The 17,073-nt window shown below is 38.6% G+C and overlaps 1 long non-coding RNA gene across 2 annotated transcripts; it reads left to right on the top strand.

Moving 5' to 3' along the window:
• The first annotated feature begins 15,638 nt into the window (after nucleotides 1-15,638).
• LOC140824416 (uncharacterized) lies at nucleotides 15,639-17,035 on the top strand. Of its 2 annotated transcripts, XR_012116345.1 has the most exons (5): nucleotides 15,639-15,950; nucleotides 16,026-16,169; nucleotides 16,261-16,415; nucleotides 16,529-16,651; nucleotides 16,743-17,035. It is a non-coding gene; the product is annotated as an uncharacterized lncRNA (long non-coding RNA). The 2 variants fall into 2 exon arrangements; XR_012116344.1 differs by having other exon boundaries at nucleotides 16,026-16,415.
• Nucleotides 17,036-17,073: the final 38 nt, after the last annotated feature.

The following is a 17,073-nucleotide window of genomic DNA, read 5'->3' as shown; positions in this document are numbered from 1 at the left end:
TGTTTGGTACTTGCTATCAATGTGGGCAAGAAGGCCATTTCTCTCGAGTATGTCCGAACAGGGGTACGACTTCTGCTCAACCCCAGCCAGGATTTAGAGGTGGCCCTGGTATGACGAGACCTGCTGTTCCTGTTCCATCTTTCCAGCAGTCCAGTGTTCCACGATATCGAGGACCGGGTGGTCAGAGTGCCCAAGTTCCTCCTCAAGTGAGAGTGTATGCCATGACTGAAGATCAGGCGAGAGAAGCTCCTGGTGGTGTGATTGCAGGTATTTGCATGCTTTGCGATTATCCTGCACGTGTTTTATTTTATACAGGAGCATCTCATTCATTCATATCTCATGCATTTGTTGCATCTCACGATATTGAGTGTACCCCGTTGTATGATACTTTGTCGATAGCCACGCCAGCAGGAAAGATTATTTTGTCTGAGAAAGTTGTGCATAATTGTGTATTGATATATGAGGATAATGTGATATTTCTGAATCTGATTGTCCTCCCTATGCACGACTTTGATTGTATTGTTGGCATGGATATCTTGATGACGAATCGAGCTACTGTTGATTGTTGTCATGGAGTGGTTCGATTTCGACCGATTGATGGACCCAAGTGGAATTTTTATGGCAAGGGTTCCCAAGCCAAAATTCCATTGGTATCTTCCTTGGAAATGTCTCGATTGTTGACTAGCGGAGATGAGGGTTATCTTATCTACGCTATTGATATTTCGAAGAAGGAATCTTCTTTATCCGAGATTCCTGTTGCGAAAGAGTTTCCAGATGTATTTCCCGATGAGATTCTTGATTTTCCTCCTCATCGAGAAGTTGAGTTTAGTATTGATCTTGTGCCGGGGACTGCGCCTATTTCTAAAGCTCCCTATCGTATGGCACCATTGGAATTGAAAGAATTGAAAGAACAATTACATGATCTTCTCGATAAGGGATATATTCGACCGAGTGTATCACCTTGGGGAGCTCCAGTTTTATTTGTTCGAAAGAAAGATGGTACGATGCGAATGTGTATCGACTATAGGCAGCTGAATCGGGCTACTGTGAAAAATAAGTACCCACTTCCGCGTATTGATGATTTGTTTGATCAGCTTCAGGGTACTTCTGTTTACTCGAAGATTGATCTTCGTTCTGGGTATCATCAAGTACGAGTTCGAGACGAAGATGTACCCAAAACTGCTTTTCGTACGAGGTATGGCCACTATGAATTCTTGGTTATGCCTTTTGGTCTTACGAATGCTCCTGCTATCTTTATGGATTTAATGAATCGGGTCTTTCGAGATTATCTAGACCGATTCGTTATTGTGTTTATTGATGATATTCTTGTCTATTCGAAGTCGAAGAAAGAGCATGCTGAACATCTGAGACTGGTACTTCAAACTCTTCGTACTAGTCATTTGTATGCCAAATTGTCCAAATGCGAATTCTGGATGGACAAAGTGGTATTTCTGGGCCACGTCATTTCGAGACATGGCATATCTGTTGATCCTGCGAAGGTCGAAGCTGTATTGAATTGGCCGAGACCTACGAATGTTCCTGAGATCCGTAGCTTCATGGGCTTAGCTGGATATTATCGTCGTTTTATTGAAGGATTTTCGAAAATAGCTAAACCGATTACTCAACTGACACAGAAGAATCAGCGATTCATTTGGTCAGATGAATGTGAAGCTAGTTTTCTTGAATTGAAGATGAGATTGACCACTGTACCTGTGCTTACTATTCCCTCAGGTACCGGAGGATTTGTGGTGTGTACAGATGCGTCGGGTAAAGGTTTGGGCTGTGTTCTGATGCAACATGGCAAGGTGGTTGCTTATGCGTCTCGTCAATTGAAATCTCATGAAACACGTTATCCTGTTCATGATCTCGAACTGGCTGCCATTGTGTTTGCTTTGAAGATTTGGCGTCATTATTTATACGGAGAAAAGTTTGTTATCTATTCGGACCATAAAAGTCTGAAATATCTCTTTTCTCAATCTGATCTGAATATGAGGCAACGCAGGTGGATGGATCTCCTGAAAGATTTTGATTGTGAGATTCAATATCACCCTGGATCGGTGAATGTTACTGCGGATGCCCTGAGCCGTAAAGTTCATGATTCTGTTCTAGCTTCTGTTTGTGTCGCCAAGGTACATGAGGATATTTGTACTTCTGGTTGGACTTTTCACTCGAATTGGAATTCTGTCACTGTTTCAGCATTGCAAATTGAGCCGAGTTTGATATCGAATATACGAAAGGCCCAACGAAGCGATGCTCAGATTCAAAAGTCGAAAGAACTGGTATCTGCTGGACATCAGTCTGGATTTCAAATTTCTTTTGATGGTTCTTTACGACTTAATGGTCGGCTGGTAGTTCCTGACGACTCTGATTTGAGATCTGCCCTTCTTCGAGAAGCACATTGTAGCAAATATAGTATTCACCCTGGAGGTCGAAAGATGTATTTGACTTTGAGACCTCAATTCTGGTGGAGACGTATGAAGAAGGACATTGCTGAGTTTATTTCTAAATGTCTTGTCTGCCAGCAAGTGAAAGCCGAGAGAATGAAACCGGGAGGATTGCTCCATAGTCTTGAAATCCCGAAATGGAATTGGGAACATATTGCTATGGATTTCGTGACTCATTTACCTCGTTCGCCCAAGGGCTGTGATGCTATTTGGGTGATTATTGATCGGCTTTCGAAATCTGCACATTTTATTCCGTATGAGCGGACTTATCCTTATAAGAGAATGGCCCGTTTATACATTGAGAATATTGTGAGACTGCATGGTGTGCCAGTCTCAATTGTATCTGATCGTGATCCCAGATTTGCTTCTAAATTCTGGGGTAGTTTTCAGGAAGCAATGGGTACGCGTTTGGCTATGAGTACTGCTTATCACCCTCAAACTGATGGCCAAACCGAGCGTACGATTCAAACGTTAGAAGATATGTTGCGTGCTGTGGTGATGGACTTTAGAATGGGATGGCAAGATGCGTTACCATTGGTTGAATTTTCTTATAACAATAGCTTTCAGACGAGTATCGGTACGGCTCCGTTTGAAGCTCTATATGGGAGACGATGTAGATCACCGTTATTCTGGGATGAGATTGGTGAGAAACAATTGACTGGACCTGAAATGATACAGGAAATGAACGATAAGGTTCAGTTAATTCGGCAGCGGATGAAAGCTGCTCAGGATCGTCAAACGAGTTATGCGAATAAACGAAGACGACCCTTGGAATTCCAGAAAGGTGACAGAGTGTTTTTGAAAATATCTCCCTTTAGAGGCACTGTTCGATTCGGCATGCGAGGGAAGTTATCTCCTCGATATGTTGGTCCATACGAGATTCTGGATCGAGTTGGTGATCTTGCGTATCGATTGGCATTGCCACCAGCTCTATCTGCTATTCACGATGTGTTTCATGTTTCTATGTTGAGGAAATATGAACCTGATCCATCACATGTACTTGCACCTGATGAGGTTGAACTTGATCCTTCTCTTTCCTATGTTGAACAACCTGTTCGCATTATGGATCGAAAGGAAAAGATATTGAGAAACAAATCGATTCCTCTGGTACGAGTGCAATGGACACGACATGGTGTTGAAGAATCGACGTGGGAATTGGAGAGCAAGATGCGAGATTCGTATCCGCATTTGTTTGATTCTACAACATCTATTCCATTGTATTCGATGTATTCTGATCCTTATTCCGATTTTAGTTTTGATATGTACTATAACTGGTAACATATGTATGTTTACCAATGTTATGTATATAGTGATGTTTGAGATTTCGAGGACGAAATCTTTTAAGAAGGGGAGAAATGTAAGGACCGTGTATCGTATTATCGTAAATCTTGTATGATTATCGATAATTAATGAAATTGTCATGGATTATGTATATTGATGTATATCGTGACAATGAATTGAGAAATGAGATTGAAAGAAACGAATATTGTATATGAATTGGGTGGTATGAATTTGATTTGAGAGGCCGGACGCCAATTTAGTACAAACATAAATATTTGTACAGAACGTGTGGCGCCCGGGCGGTAGAAAATGACCGCCCGAGCGCCAAGGAATGAAAACTTGATGTTCGGGCAGAACACTTCGCGTCCGAGCGGTAGTTTGTGACCGCCCAAGCGCGAAGCGAGTGGCATGGGACAGAACATGCCGCGCCCGAGCGGTAATGCTTGACCGCTCGAGCGCGGTACAAGCAACTCTCGGGGACAGAATGTCTCGCGCTCGGGCGCGAGAATTCTACCGCCCGAGCGCGAGAGCGGTGAGGATAAGAATCCTTTCTTTTCTCTTTCCTTCGCCATTTCTTATACGATAACTTCGAGGGAAAGTTAGAGAATTCGATTTCTTTCGTCCGATTCGACTTTTTAACGCTGTCTAAACGTGAAACAAATTATATATTTGTAATCGTCGCGTCGAGGGCTTCAGACTGAGGTAATTTTCTTCTAGTTCCAGCAGCTATAAATATCAAGGTGCTGGAATAGCATGTATCTGAAGTTGAATTTCTGATATGTAGTAGAATAACCGACAAGAAACTCATATTCGAAGTCGGAATTGAATTATGATATGATTTTGATTTGATATGAATTATTGAAGTTTCAAATGATATTTGAAACTCATATTATTGATTTTGGAGTATGTTATTGACTGGAATGAATATGTTATGGATGTAGATAAAGTATTATATCAATATCTTCAGGCTACATCAACTGGAACGAAGAACTGAGGTATGTTGCGACCGGGTAACATACGACATGTATCTGTATTATATGATATATGATTGGATTGATTTGATTGGATTGGATTGCAATACGTGTCTATGTGCCTATTTGATGATTTGATGTGGCATACATGACATTGAGATTTGAGTATCGATGTATAAAATAAATGTTTTGTTAACACACATCATTTTATGCATACATCGATACATGACATGCACGTTGAGCTATGATCCTTGGATACCCTGATATGATTTGATTGGATTCCGGGGTTTGTGAACACAATCGCTATGCCGGTATTATATGACCCGTAAAGCATAGACAATTGTGGCCCCATATGATTGGATATGAGATGTGGGATTGACGACGCTTCGTCGACGTTGTCATATGTGTATTCCCATATCGGCCGGTGTGCCAGCTCGAGCATTGATTTGATTTGATAGCGATTCGATTGATTCTGACATGTGCTCAGTGGATGGGCATTTGACCTGATACCTCCACGACATACATGCATTGCATACCATATATCATTGTTTAGATATCTGTGGTATATATGATTGGTTGTTCCATACGGAGCTTTGCTCACCCCCAAGGGGGGCTGTTGTTGTCTTTGTGTGTGGACAATGGCAGGTACTCTAGGATATAAGGAGACCGGAGAGGGTACTTCTTGTGGGAGCCACAGCTTGGGCTGAGGTTTTATGTTTATGTCTGATTCCCAGTATATATGTATATGTATCTATATACCGGGGCATGTCCCGAGGATATGAGATGTTTGTATGTGATTGATTACGTGTGGGCGTGTTTATGATTTGAATTTAGATACTATTTTTAGTATTTAAATATCAGAAGAGATATTTTGGGCTCATTGTAAAGAAATTTTAAACCTGTTTTCCGCTGTGATTAATTAAACCCTAATCAGATTGCATTGTAATAACGATTAGGAGTTAAGGGCCCCACACTAGATGGTATCAGCCACAGCTTGGGCTGAGGTTTTATGTTTATGTCTGATTCCCAGTATATATGTATATGTATCTATATACCGGGGCATGTCCCGAGGATATGAGATGTTTGTATGTGATTGATTACGTGTGGGCGTGTTTATGATTTGAATTTAGATACTATTTTTAGTATTTAAATATCAGAAGAGATATTTTTGGCTCATTGTAAAGAAATTTTAAACCTGTTTTCCGCTGTGATTAATTAAACCCTAATCAGATTGTATTGTAATAACGATTAGGAGTTAAGGGCCCCACACTAGATGGTATCAGAGCATAGCTGGGAATGCTCTATTGAGTCTTGTGTACACTTGAATAGGCACAAATGAATTGTGCGTATGTGTTTGATTTATTTGTATTACTTGCTCTTATGTGATTTGATTTGAGTAAGTATCTGATGAGATTGATGATATGAGATTATGAGATTATGAATTGATATGAAATTGTGATATTCATCTTTTGAGTTGTAGATGGATCACACAAATGAAACTGCGAGTAGCAGTACTGAGAGGATTGTTGGGCAATTTGAAGGATTGTCCATGGATGTTGTGATGGCTCGATTCCAGGATCTGAAACCACCGAAGTTCTTTGGCACTGAGAATGCTGAAAGAGCTGAGGCCTGGCTAAAGGATATCGAGCACTTGTTTAATATTGTTGAGCATTCCAAGGCTCGGAGACTGAAACTTGCTTTGTATCAGCTGAAAGACCGAGCTAAATCTTGGTGGGAAGCCGCTGAGATTGGACTGAAGGCCGGGACTGAAGTCACCTGGGATGTCTTCAAGGCCCAATTTCTGGAGCAATATTCTCCTCCTTCGTATTATACTGCTCAGGAGAATGAATTCAATAACCTGCAGCAGGGAACGATGTCTGTTGCAGAGTATGCTTCTAAATTTTCTACTTTGTTGAAGTATGCACCTCACGTGGCTGGGAATGCGAGGGCAAAATATAACAGGTTTGTAAATGGTTTACATCCTGTCTTGTATACCTATGTTGTTTCTGGATTGCCTACCAGCTACGCAGAGGCAGTTGAACGAGCCAAGGCAGCCGAGGTTGGACTTAGGCGGGGAGGTCCACAGTATACTCCTCCACCACCGGTGTCAGCTCAGCAGCCTACCTTGAGGCCGAGAGGTAAGAAGTTTAAGAAGACTGGCTCTACTTCTTCGTCTTCTTCGAGTTCTAGTGGATCACAGAGAGGGAGTCCTGTGATTGCTCCCTACTGTAGTCATTGTGGAGGCAAACATACTATCGAGCAATGTCGAGGTATGTTTGGTACTTGCTATCAATGTGGGCAAGAAGGCCATTTCTCTCGAGTATGTCCGAACAGGGGTACGACTTCTGCTCAACCCCAGCCAGGATTTAGAGGTGGCCCTGGTATGACGAGACCTGCTGTTCCTGTTCCATCTTTCCAGCAGTCCAGTGTTCCACGATATCGAGGACCGGGTGGTCAGAGTGCCCAAGTTCCTCCTCAAGTGAGAGTGTATGCCATGACTGAAGATCAGGCGAGAGAAGCTCCTGGTGGTGTGATTGCAGGTATTTGCATGCTTTGCGATTATCCTGCACGTGTTTTATTTTATACAGGAGCATCTCATTCATTCATATCTCATGCATTTGTTGCATCTCACGATATTGAGTGTACCCCGTTGTATGATACTTTGTCGATAGCCACGCCAGCAGGAAAGATTATTTTGTCTGAGAAAGTTGTGCATAATTGTGTATTGATATATGAGGATAATGTGATATTTCTGAATCTGATTGTCCTCCCTATGCACGACTTTGATTGTATTGTTGGCATGGATATCTTGATGACGAATCGAGCTACTGTTGATTGTTGTCATGGAGTGGTTCGATTTCGACCGATTGATGGACCCAAGTGGAATTTTTATGGCAAGGGTTCCCAAGCCAAAATTCCATTGGTATCTTCCTTGGAAATGTCTCGATTGTTGACTAGCGGAGATGAGGGTTATCTTATCTACGCTATTGATATTTCGAAGAAGGAATCTTCTTTATCCGAGATTCCTGTTGCGAAAGAGTTTCCAGATGTATTTCCCGATGAGATTCTTGATTTTCCTCCTCATCGAGAAGTTGAGTTTAGTATTGATCTTGTGCCGGGGACTGCGCCTATTTCTAAAGCTCCCTATCGTATGGCACCATTGGAATTGAAAGAATTGAAAGAACAATTACATGATCTTCTCGATAAGGGATATATTCGACCGAGTGTATCACCTTGGGGAGCTCCAGTTTTATTTGTTCGAAAGAAAGATGGTACGATGCGAATGTGTATCGACTATAGGCAGCTGAATCGGGCTACTGTGAAAAATAAGTACCCACTTCCGCGTATTGATGATTTGTTTGATCAGCTTCAGGGTACTTCTGTTTACTCGAAGATTGATCTTCGTTCTGGGTATCATCAAGTACGAGTTCGAGACGAAGATGTACCCAAAACTGCTTTTCGTACGAGGTATGGCCACTATGAATTCTTGGTTATGCCTTTTGGTCTTACGAATGCTCCTGCTATCTTTATGGATTTAATGAATCGGGTCTTTCGAGATTATCTAGACCGATTCGTTATTGTGTTTATTGATGATATTCTTGTCTATTCGAAGTCGAAGAAAGAGCATGCTGAACATCTGAGACTGGTACTTCAAACTCTTCGTACTAGTCATTTGTATGCCAAATTGTCCAAATGCGAATTCTGGATGGACAAAGTGGTATTTCTGGGCCACGTCATTTCGAGACATGGCATATCTGTTGATCCTGCGAAGGTCGAAGCTGTATTGAATTGGCCGAGACCTACGAATGTTCCTGAGATCCGTAGCTTCATGGGCTTAGCTGGATATTATCGTCGTTTTATTGAAGGATTTTCGAAAATAGCTAAACCGATTACTCAACTGACACAGAAGAATCAGCGATTCATTTGGTCAGATGAATGTGAAGCTAGTTTTCTTGAATTGAAGATGAGATTGACCACTGTACCTGTGCTTACTATTCCCTCAGGTACCGGAGGATTTGTGGTGTGTACAGATGCGTCGGGTAAAGGTTTGGGCTGTGTTCTGATGCAACATGGCAAGGTGGTTGCTTATGCGTCTCGTCAATTGAAATCTCATGAAACACGTTATCCTGTTCATGATCTCGAACTGGCTGCCATTGTGTTTGCTTTGAAGATTTGGCGTCATTATTTATACGGAGAAAAGTTTGTTATCTATTCGGACCATAAAAGTCTGAAATATCTCTTTTCTCAATCTGATCTGAATATGAGGCAACGCAGGTGGATGGATCTCCTGAAAGATTTTGATTGTGAGATTCAATATCACCCTGGATCGGTGAATGTTATTGCGGATGCCCTGAGCCGTAAAGTTCATGATTCTGTTCTAGCTTCTGTTTGTGTCGCCAAGGTACATGAGGATATACTTCGTTTGTTTGAGTTGCTCAGAGCCTATTCTGTATTTTGGACGATGGGGCATCGAGAGCTACAGTGTCCAACGGGACACGCGGGCTCTGATGACTAGGACATTGTAGGTCCACGTCTTGATGATGAGTGTGGGAGCCAAATCTGGCATAGGGCAGATCAGAGACTACACACTCAGGTGCCTCTAGACTGAGCATGAGATTCTTGACTTGATCCTTGATATCCGAGCATATTGCATTTCGTATGCATCATATCAGTTTGCATACTCGTATATTCTCGTATTGGACGATTGTCGCTCACGTCATTGTTTGCATCTTGGGAACCCTATTCCACGGGACAGGTCTTAAGTTGGACGGTTCGGACGATCAGGGCAGTGGCTAGAGCAGTTGGGTTTTCGGTGGTGATCCAGTGGAGGTTTTCTGTGGTTTATCGTTTTCTCGTTCATAATCATGTTTTCGTTATGGTTGTATTGATGTTTAAGACTGCCGCTATTGTTTTGTTTTTGTTTGGGTTGTAAGATGATTAAGTATTTGGTTTCCGCTGTTTAATTGTTGTTATTAAGTTTAATGTTGCATGTTTATTAGTCTGTTTAGTAGTGGCTTGGGTAAAGGCGCTACAGAAATGGACACAACATGAGAACATAATATGTTATAATTATTGTTGTGTAAGTACTACTAACTTGGTTTATAAAAACAGTTGGCTAGTTCAAGACATCAGGTCATTACTTAACTAGTAAATTCGATAGAATATTACTAAGGAATGTTCAAAGTCAAAAACACCTATCCTGATGCAATAAAATTTTATTAGAGCTTTCAAATGAATATGCATACATGCATTAATTTCATTTATGTTGGGGATTGTTGGATAAATGGTGAGTAGTGAATGAAAACGGGTGAGAGCTGTCCCACATTGGAAAACGTTCCAGGAATAGTCTTCCTTGTTAGCTCCAAGTTTGAGCCAAGGGTTTGGGTCCCAAGGGGAATTAGAAGTTTTTAGAAGGCGGAAGACCCTGATAGGCTGGATCTCGGTAAAACACACGCGCTCGCGAGACGCATGTTTTGGTTCGGTTCGGTACGGTGTGGTGTGGTCTCTTGACCATATTTATCTTTTTGGACAAAATTTATTAGGAAAATAATTTTTATTTTTCGAAATAGTGTCTCTTAAACCAAACAGTGCGTCCTTAGCCCACCCTTCATAGCAGCCAGACTACGTTCATTCGGACCAAACCATGCGTCCTATGTCCGAACCAGCGCGTCTCGTGCGCATGTCCTTTGGCGCAGAACCATGTGTGTGGCGTCCCAAACCTCGTCATTTAATCATGCAACATGTGACGTCATATGCATGAAAATTTTATTTTCAACGACGTAATAATATAATGTATATAAGACAAAATAGTGCAATCATTACACTATTTACATCAGTATAATAAATACACACATATATATAACTCAATAGGACAAAGAGCTATATTGTCTCTATCAACTATCAACTATCAACTACAAGACCTGTCCAATAGAAACAGCCCCTAAAGCGTGAGCATACACAACAAACATTATCAAAATATATAACAATTATATTATCAACAACATAAAATATAACTGAAATGATAACAGAAATACCCCTTTTGCTGTTTCGGGACAATCACACCATCAACAATATCAACAACATCACTCCCCTACTACTGTAACGACAACATCAACGATATGTTGTACTCCTACTTCGACGACAACAATATCGTCGATCAAACAAAATGAACGATACGTCGCACCCCCTACTCCGATGACAACAATATCGTCGATCAAGCAACATCAACGATACGTCGCAACAATATCTGGCTACTTCTTTGATCCCGAGGCTTGTGACGTATCTTAATAATTCAACAACAATTATCAGATCATTGTCACGGTATCAACAAAATCATAACATCCTCAATGCACAACATCAAATAGCCCAACAAAAATTAACTCAACAAAAATATAAAACTCGATTATACATCTTCATCGTTCAAAAATTAATATTCGGGTGTATTTAGCTTTCAATACTTACATCAAATACACCATAATAAATTAACTTCAATTAATAGGATATTTTACAACAACTGTTAAACTACGAAAAATTCATATAAACAGATAGCCTTACTTCGTAGAATCAAAATATATAATCAGAATTACTAATAACTGATAAAAAAAACTCCTCGATCTCAATCCAAAGATTAAAATCCTTAATTATAATAAATTAAGATTAATTAAAAATAACATCATTATAATCTTCTCTACTTCGTTAAAATCATACAGTATTTAACAATTTTCAATTTCTATATGATTTAACAATTTATCGGTTTTATTCCAAAAATCGAAGAATTTCAAATATCACCAAACATAAAAAATTTATACCTCAAGACACTGCCGGAGTCGGCGAAAAACCGATCGACGCATGCATGAATAGTGTCGTCGAAAATTGCAACGTGCAATCGTAAGGGCAAACGAACTCCGATTGACTTGAATTTTGGACATTAGCATTGCCTTGAGGAGAAGAATCCAATGGTAGGTCATTTACACTGATCGGAGTTGATCTCGTCGGAGCTGTAGAAATGGCCGGAATTTTCGGAACTTCAATCGGTAAATCGGATGGGCAAACATGCTGAAAACCCATATTGGTTATTAATTATCAAGAAATTAATAAAATTCTGGAGTTTGATGGGTATTTTATACCTAGTATAGAACACTTGATTAGTTGCATACGCAACGCCAAGATATTCTCTAAGTTTGATTGCTCCGGATTCTATCAAATTCAAATGCAGGAAGAAAGCAAGAAATTCACAGCTTTCTCCACACCTCAAGAACATTATATTTGGGAAGTATTACCAATGTGATTGGCTAATTCACCCCAGATATTTCAAAGAAAGATGGATAATCTTTTTAAAGATTATTTTAAGTTTATGTTTGTTTATATTGACGATGTTTTAATAACATCTAAAGATATGAATGAACATGTTAAGCATTTGGAGATTTTCTCTAATTTTTGCAAGAATGAAGGACTGGTTCTATCAGAAAAGAAAGCAGTCATTGCCACAAGAAAGATCGAATTTCTAGGGATAGAAATCGATGAATCTAGAATAATTTTGCAAGATCATATATTTGAGAAAGTGCAAAATTTTCCAAACGAATTAAAAGAAAAGAAACAACTTCAAAGTTTTCTAGGAGTTGTTAATTTTTATGGAATGTTTATCAAAAACCTAGCACAACATAGAAAGGTGTTCAGTCCATTATTGAAAAAAGAAGCAAGATTTATATGGACAGAAGAACACACCGAAGGACTCATCCATTTAAAGGAGGTTTGTAAAAATCTTTCAAAAATGGCTATTCCTCAAGACGAAGATGATCTGGTATTGTATATCGATGCCAGTGATCATTGGTGGGCATCAGTTCTTACTAAGCTCACACCAGATGGAGAACAACCATGTAGATATTGTAGTGGGTTATTCTCAGATGCAGAAGCCATTAGATGGCATATCAACGAGAAAGAATTTTATGCAGTAAAAAGGGCTTTTGAAAAATGGCCATTATTCTTACTTGCAAAGAAATTCACTTTGAAAGTTGATAATACACATGTGAAATCTTTTTTAAGGAATATAATTGAATCTAAACCTGAGAAAGCCAGATTATTAAGATGGCAAACACTATGTCATAATTATATTTTTTATATTGTGATAATAAAATCTCATGAAAATATTCTTGCAGATTTTTTAACTGAGATGGACAAAGTCAAGTTCCCATTCAAATTTTATAATCTTTCAGTGAACGGAACATTCATGTTAAATACCATAATAGGAAAAACCACAAGTTTTGCAGAAGATTTATTTGAGAAAAAGAGAAATCTTTTGTGGAATAGCAAGCTGCCGGCAAGTAAAGAAACTCGTCGGAAATTCTGTAACATGGCACATGTAGGAAGATGGTCTGAGAACATCTGCACAAAATGCACAAATCAGAAGGAACCTGAATTCGTAAAGGATTCAAACCGAGATCTGATCGGAAACACTCTACCGACACAAGCACAAGTGGGATGGACCACATTCACGTTTTTCTCGAGGAAAAGCCAAAGATTCCTCGACAAAGTTGATTGTGGACATGTGACTAGTCCACTAACAAAAAGAAAACCCACCATGTGAGTGGAAGACAGGACCACCAATAATCGGTGGAAAATGACAAGGACCATTGAATAACTAATTTAAAAAAAGAATCCAATGAAGAAAAAAAAGAAAACTGGACCCCAACTTTACACTATAAATAAGGGTAAATGGAAACAATTAAGCACACCAAAATCAAAACTTGAAGATGTACCGTGTATATGTAAAAGTCTTGAAAATAAGAATCAAGTATAATAGAAGTGAGGCTGCAGCTCTCAGATCGATAATTCAAATGTACAAAGAAAAAGGAAATGAGATTACAGCCGATATCTTCCAGACTCATCTATACTGGTATCTCGGAGAAATAAAAAAAAAAGATGAGAAGTTAATTTCTAGATTAATAATCTAGAAAACGATAGGTTAAGAAGGGACCACTCAACCACTGCATGGTCCATATGAAAGCTGTAAAGGCTTATCAATATTTGAAGTTCGAGTTTCAAATCCGAAGAAGTCTTCTATAAATAAGGAAGCAGAATGAAGATGAAGGCATCGATCAACCTCTTCATTTTTCTTCAAAGCATTTGTAATAATTCTCTTTCAAGTATATATGTGTAGTAAGTTCAGCTACTATTAGTAGCTAAACAAGTTTCTCATCCTCTACAGGAGTTTACTATGTATTAATAAAATGTTGGTGTTTGAATAAAGAGATATTTGCTCTTAGCCCCTCTCATGTATTATTTTCAAAATCGTATCTTTTATTGTACACCATAAGGTAGGAAACGAATTAGGGTTGTGCTAAGTACTGCTGAAGGAATCTACGTCGGTAACCATCGGTTGCGATCGCGTGGTTGGGCTGTGAGGAGCAATCTGTAAAATACGGTGGATATAACCTGGTGGTACTCCGGTCAAAGGGGTAAAAGATTTAATTTATTTTACGGAAGCATGATGAGCCATTATTTACAAATGAAAAATCAATTATTCAAAATAAAAATATAAGGGTAAATTTGGAAATTTGAAAGATATGGAGAGTTGAAACAAAGTTTTAGTAGGGTAGGGAGTAAATGAAAGGTTGAGAATGAGAATAGGGATTTTTTTGACAAATTCCTCTATAATAGAATTATTTGGTTTTTCATTATATGTATAATAAAATTATGTATACATATTTCGACTAATAAGCTTTCAAATGGTATTTATCGATATATAATGTATAATATGATCAATGCATAATGATGTTTTATAATAGGTTAATTGCATATAATATTCTCATGAAATCACGAAATTACTAAAAACACTTCATGAAAAACAAGTGATCTATAGCTTCTAACATTTCAAATTTTGAGCAGTCAGTATATATTTGTTTTTCAGGTACATGTGTTCAAGATTTGAAAAGTCTAAGTATAAATATTATAAAAAAACATAAAAAATTAAATGTAAAATTAAATACTTTTTAAAAGCCCATGTTTTAAAATGAGCCACGTTTTCACCCTTTTGCAGGAAGCCTTAAGTTTGACTTTTCCAAAAAAGGCTTTTCTCGAAAATCATAATTTTTACATTAAGGCTATATGTATTTTTTTTGGGGTATTCACATGAGGTTATATTTTATTGGTAGGTTTTTTGTGAGATTGTATTACATATTGTTTCAACAACATTTACTTGCTTTGATTGATTTGGAAACACAAAGTTGTCAATTTGTTGTTCGATAAAACTTGTGTGAGATGGTTTCAAGGGTTGAATTTTGTGAGACGAATCTCTTATTTGAGTCATCCATGAAAAAATATTACTTTTTATGCTAAGAGTATTACTTTTTATTGTGAATATCGTTTATTTGGGTTATCCACGAAAAAATTATTACTTTTTGTATATGCTAAAAATATTACTTTTTATTGTGAATATTGGTAAGGTTGACATGTCTCACATATAAAGATTCGTGAGATCATCTCACAAGAGACCTACTCTTGTTGGTTAACACATATGGAAGAGTTAGTTTTCAAGCTTCAATATCATACCTTCAATTAATTGTAATGTTAAGACTAGAGAAATTCAATCAGATGTGTTTGTGATAAAATCTAAATTTACTTAATCGATGAATCATTAATGATTGTCTATCATAAAAATAAAAAAATATATTAAAAATTGAATGTATCATTTTGACAGGTCAATTAATAATTTATAATATCATGTTTAATTTATTACTCTGTTGACATCTTCGTGTAAATAAAAAATTGAGCTTATTTTATTTATTTTTGAAATAAATAATGTTTGAGAAAAATTAAACATTTTTCCTTGGTCGGTTTGCATCCAACGGGTTGAGTTGTCTGTTGCTACTGCGATTCACCTTCTTTTCATAATAATGATTATAATATCCGATGGAAAAGGAGTCCATATCACACCTGACATGAATTGTATCAATTTAAATAATAATAATAGCAAATCTGCGAGAGGAACGAGGAGGATCAGCTGGATCTCCAAGTCCCCTCCATATTTATATTGAAGTTTCACACGCACCATCTACAACCATCTCTCTTTCAATCGGCCATGGATACGAAGCCGTTGCGCCACGTTGAGTCTATGACCGCTCTCCACTCTAAAGCTGGCAGGATCACCCAATTGAATGCTCTCATCCTTGGCGAGGCGCTTGCTTCTGAAGAGGATCATCTAATCATCCCCAGCCATGATTTCTCTGCGCAAACTCATGTCTCTTCCCCCGGCCAGGTATTTTTTAAGTTGTTTTGATCTTTGCTTCATGCCTCCTTCCTTTATTTTAATCGTTCTGAGGTGGTGCTATAGTGTCCGGAGATGTATAGAAAGTCTATTGGAGGACCCTGCTGGATTGTGGTCCGACTTTGCATCCATTTTTACTGGAAACAAAAATGGGAACGGTTTGTTTTCTCGGAGAATGTCGACATTCGAAAGGGGTCTATCAACATTGAAGTCATTCAGATATTCACTTCCCGCATTTCTTTTCGCTTTTCGTTGCACTTCTCCTAAATTTATTAAATGTTTGACTTTTATTTGGGATCAGTGGTTCAAGGGTGGGATTACCGACGTCTGCTACAATTGTTTAGATGCAAACATCGCAACCGGAGATGGTGAAAAATTTGCAATCTATGGGAAGGAAATGAACCTTGAGTTGACGCCACTTTGACTTACAACCAACTCATGCAGAGAGTTTGTCAGGTCATTTTATAATTGATTTCCTTGTGGACTCTCATATTTTCTGCTGTAAATCGCTGTAAAAGTGATTTTCATATAATAATTGTGTTTTCATCCCTTGCTTTGCATCCTAACAGCTTGCAAATTACTTGAAAGATGTTGGCATCGAAAAGGGTAGTGCTGTTTTGATTTATCTGCCTATGATCGTGGAATTTCCTATCGCCATGCTTGTTTGTGCGCGAATAGGGGCTGTTTACTCGGTACTGTACTAGAATATGTAGGTTATATCTTCATTTTTTGGGTGGGTCATCCACTCCTGAAAAATATAAAGTTGATTGCTCGCTTCTTCAGGTTGTGTTTGCTGGATTTTTCTCGGAGTCTCTTGCCCAGAGTATCATTGATTGCAAACCAAAAATTGTAATAACCTGCCATGCTATTCGGAGAGAATCCAAGACCATTTATCTAAAAGACAAAGTCGATGCTGCGGTAGCAGAATCTAGCAGCAACGGTACTGTTATTATCTATCTAATGGATGATTGTGATTTTCCAAGTTCTGGAATTTTTGGTTTGATAAAAAAATGCAATGTTTTGAATCATAGGTCGACTTCAGCGGGTTTTCACTTTTTTTTAACTCTTTTCCGGAGGTGATACTTTGGTATAATACCGTCAATACTGATTTTTT

The sequence above is a fragment of the Primulina eburnea genome, chromosome 2 (assembly GCF_022965805.1).
Source record: "Primulina eburnea isolate SZY01 chromosome 2, ASM2296580v1, whole genome shotgun sequence".
In the NCBI taxonomy this organism is placed as follows: Eukaryota; Viridiplantae; Streptophyta; class Magnoliopsida; order Lamiales; family Gesneriaceae; genus Primulina; species Primulina eburnea.
This window is presented reverse-complemented; position numbering and strand designations above follow the sequence as displayed.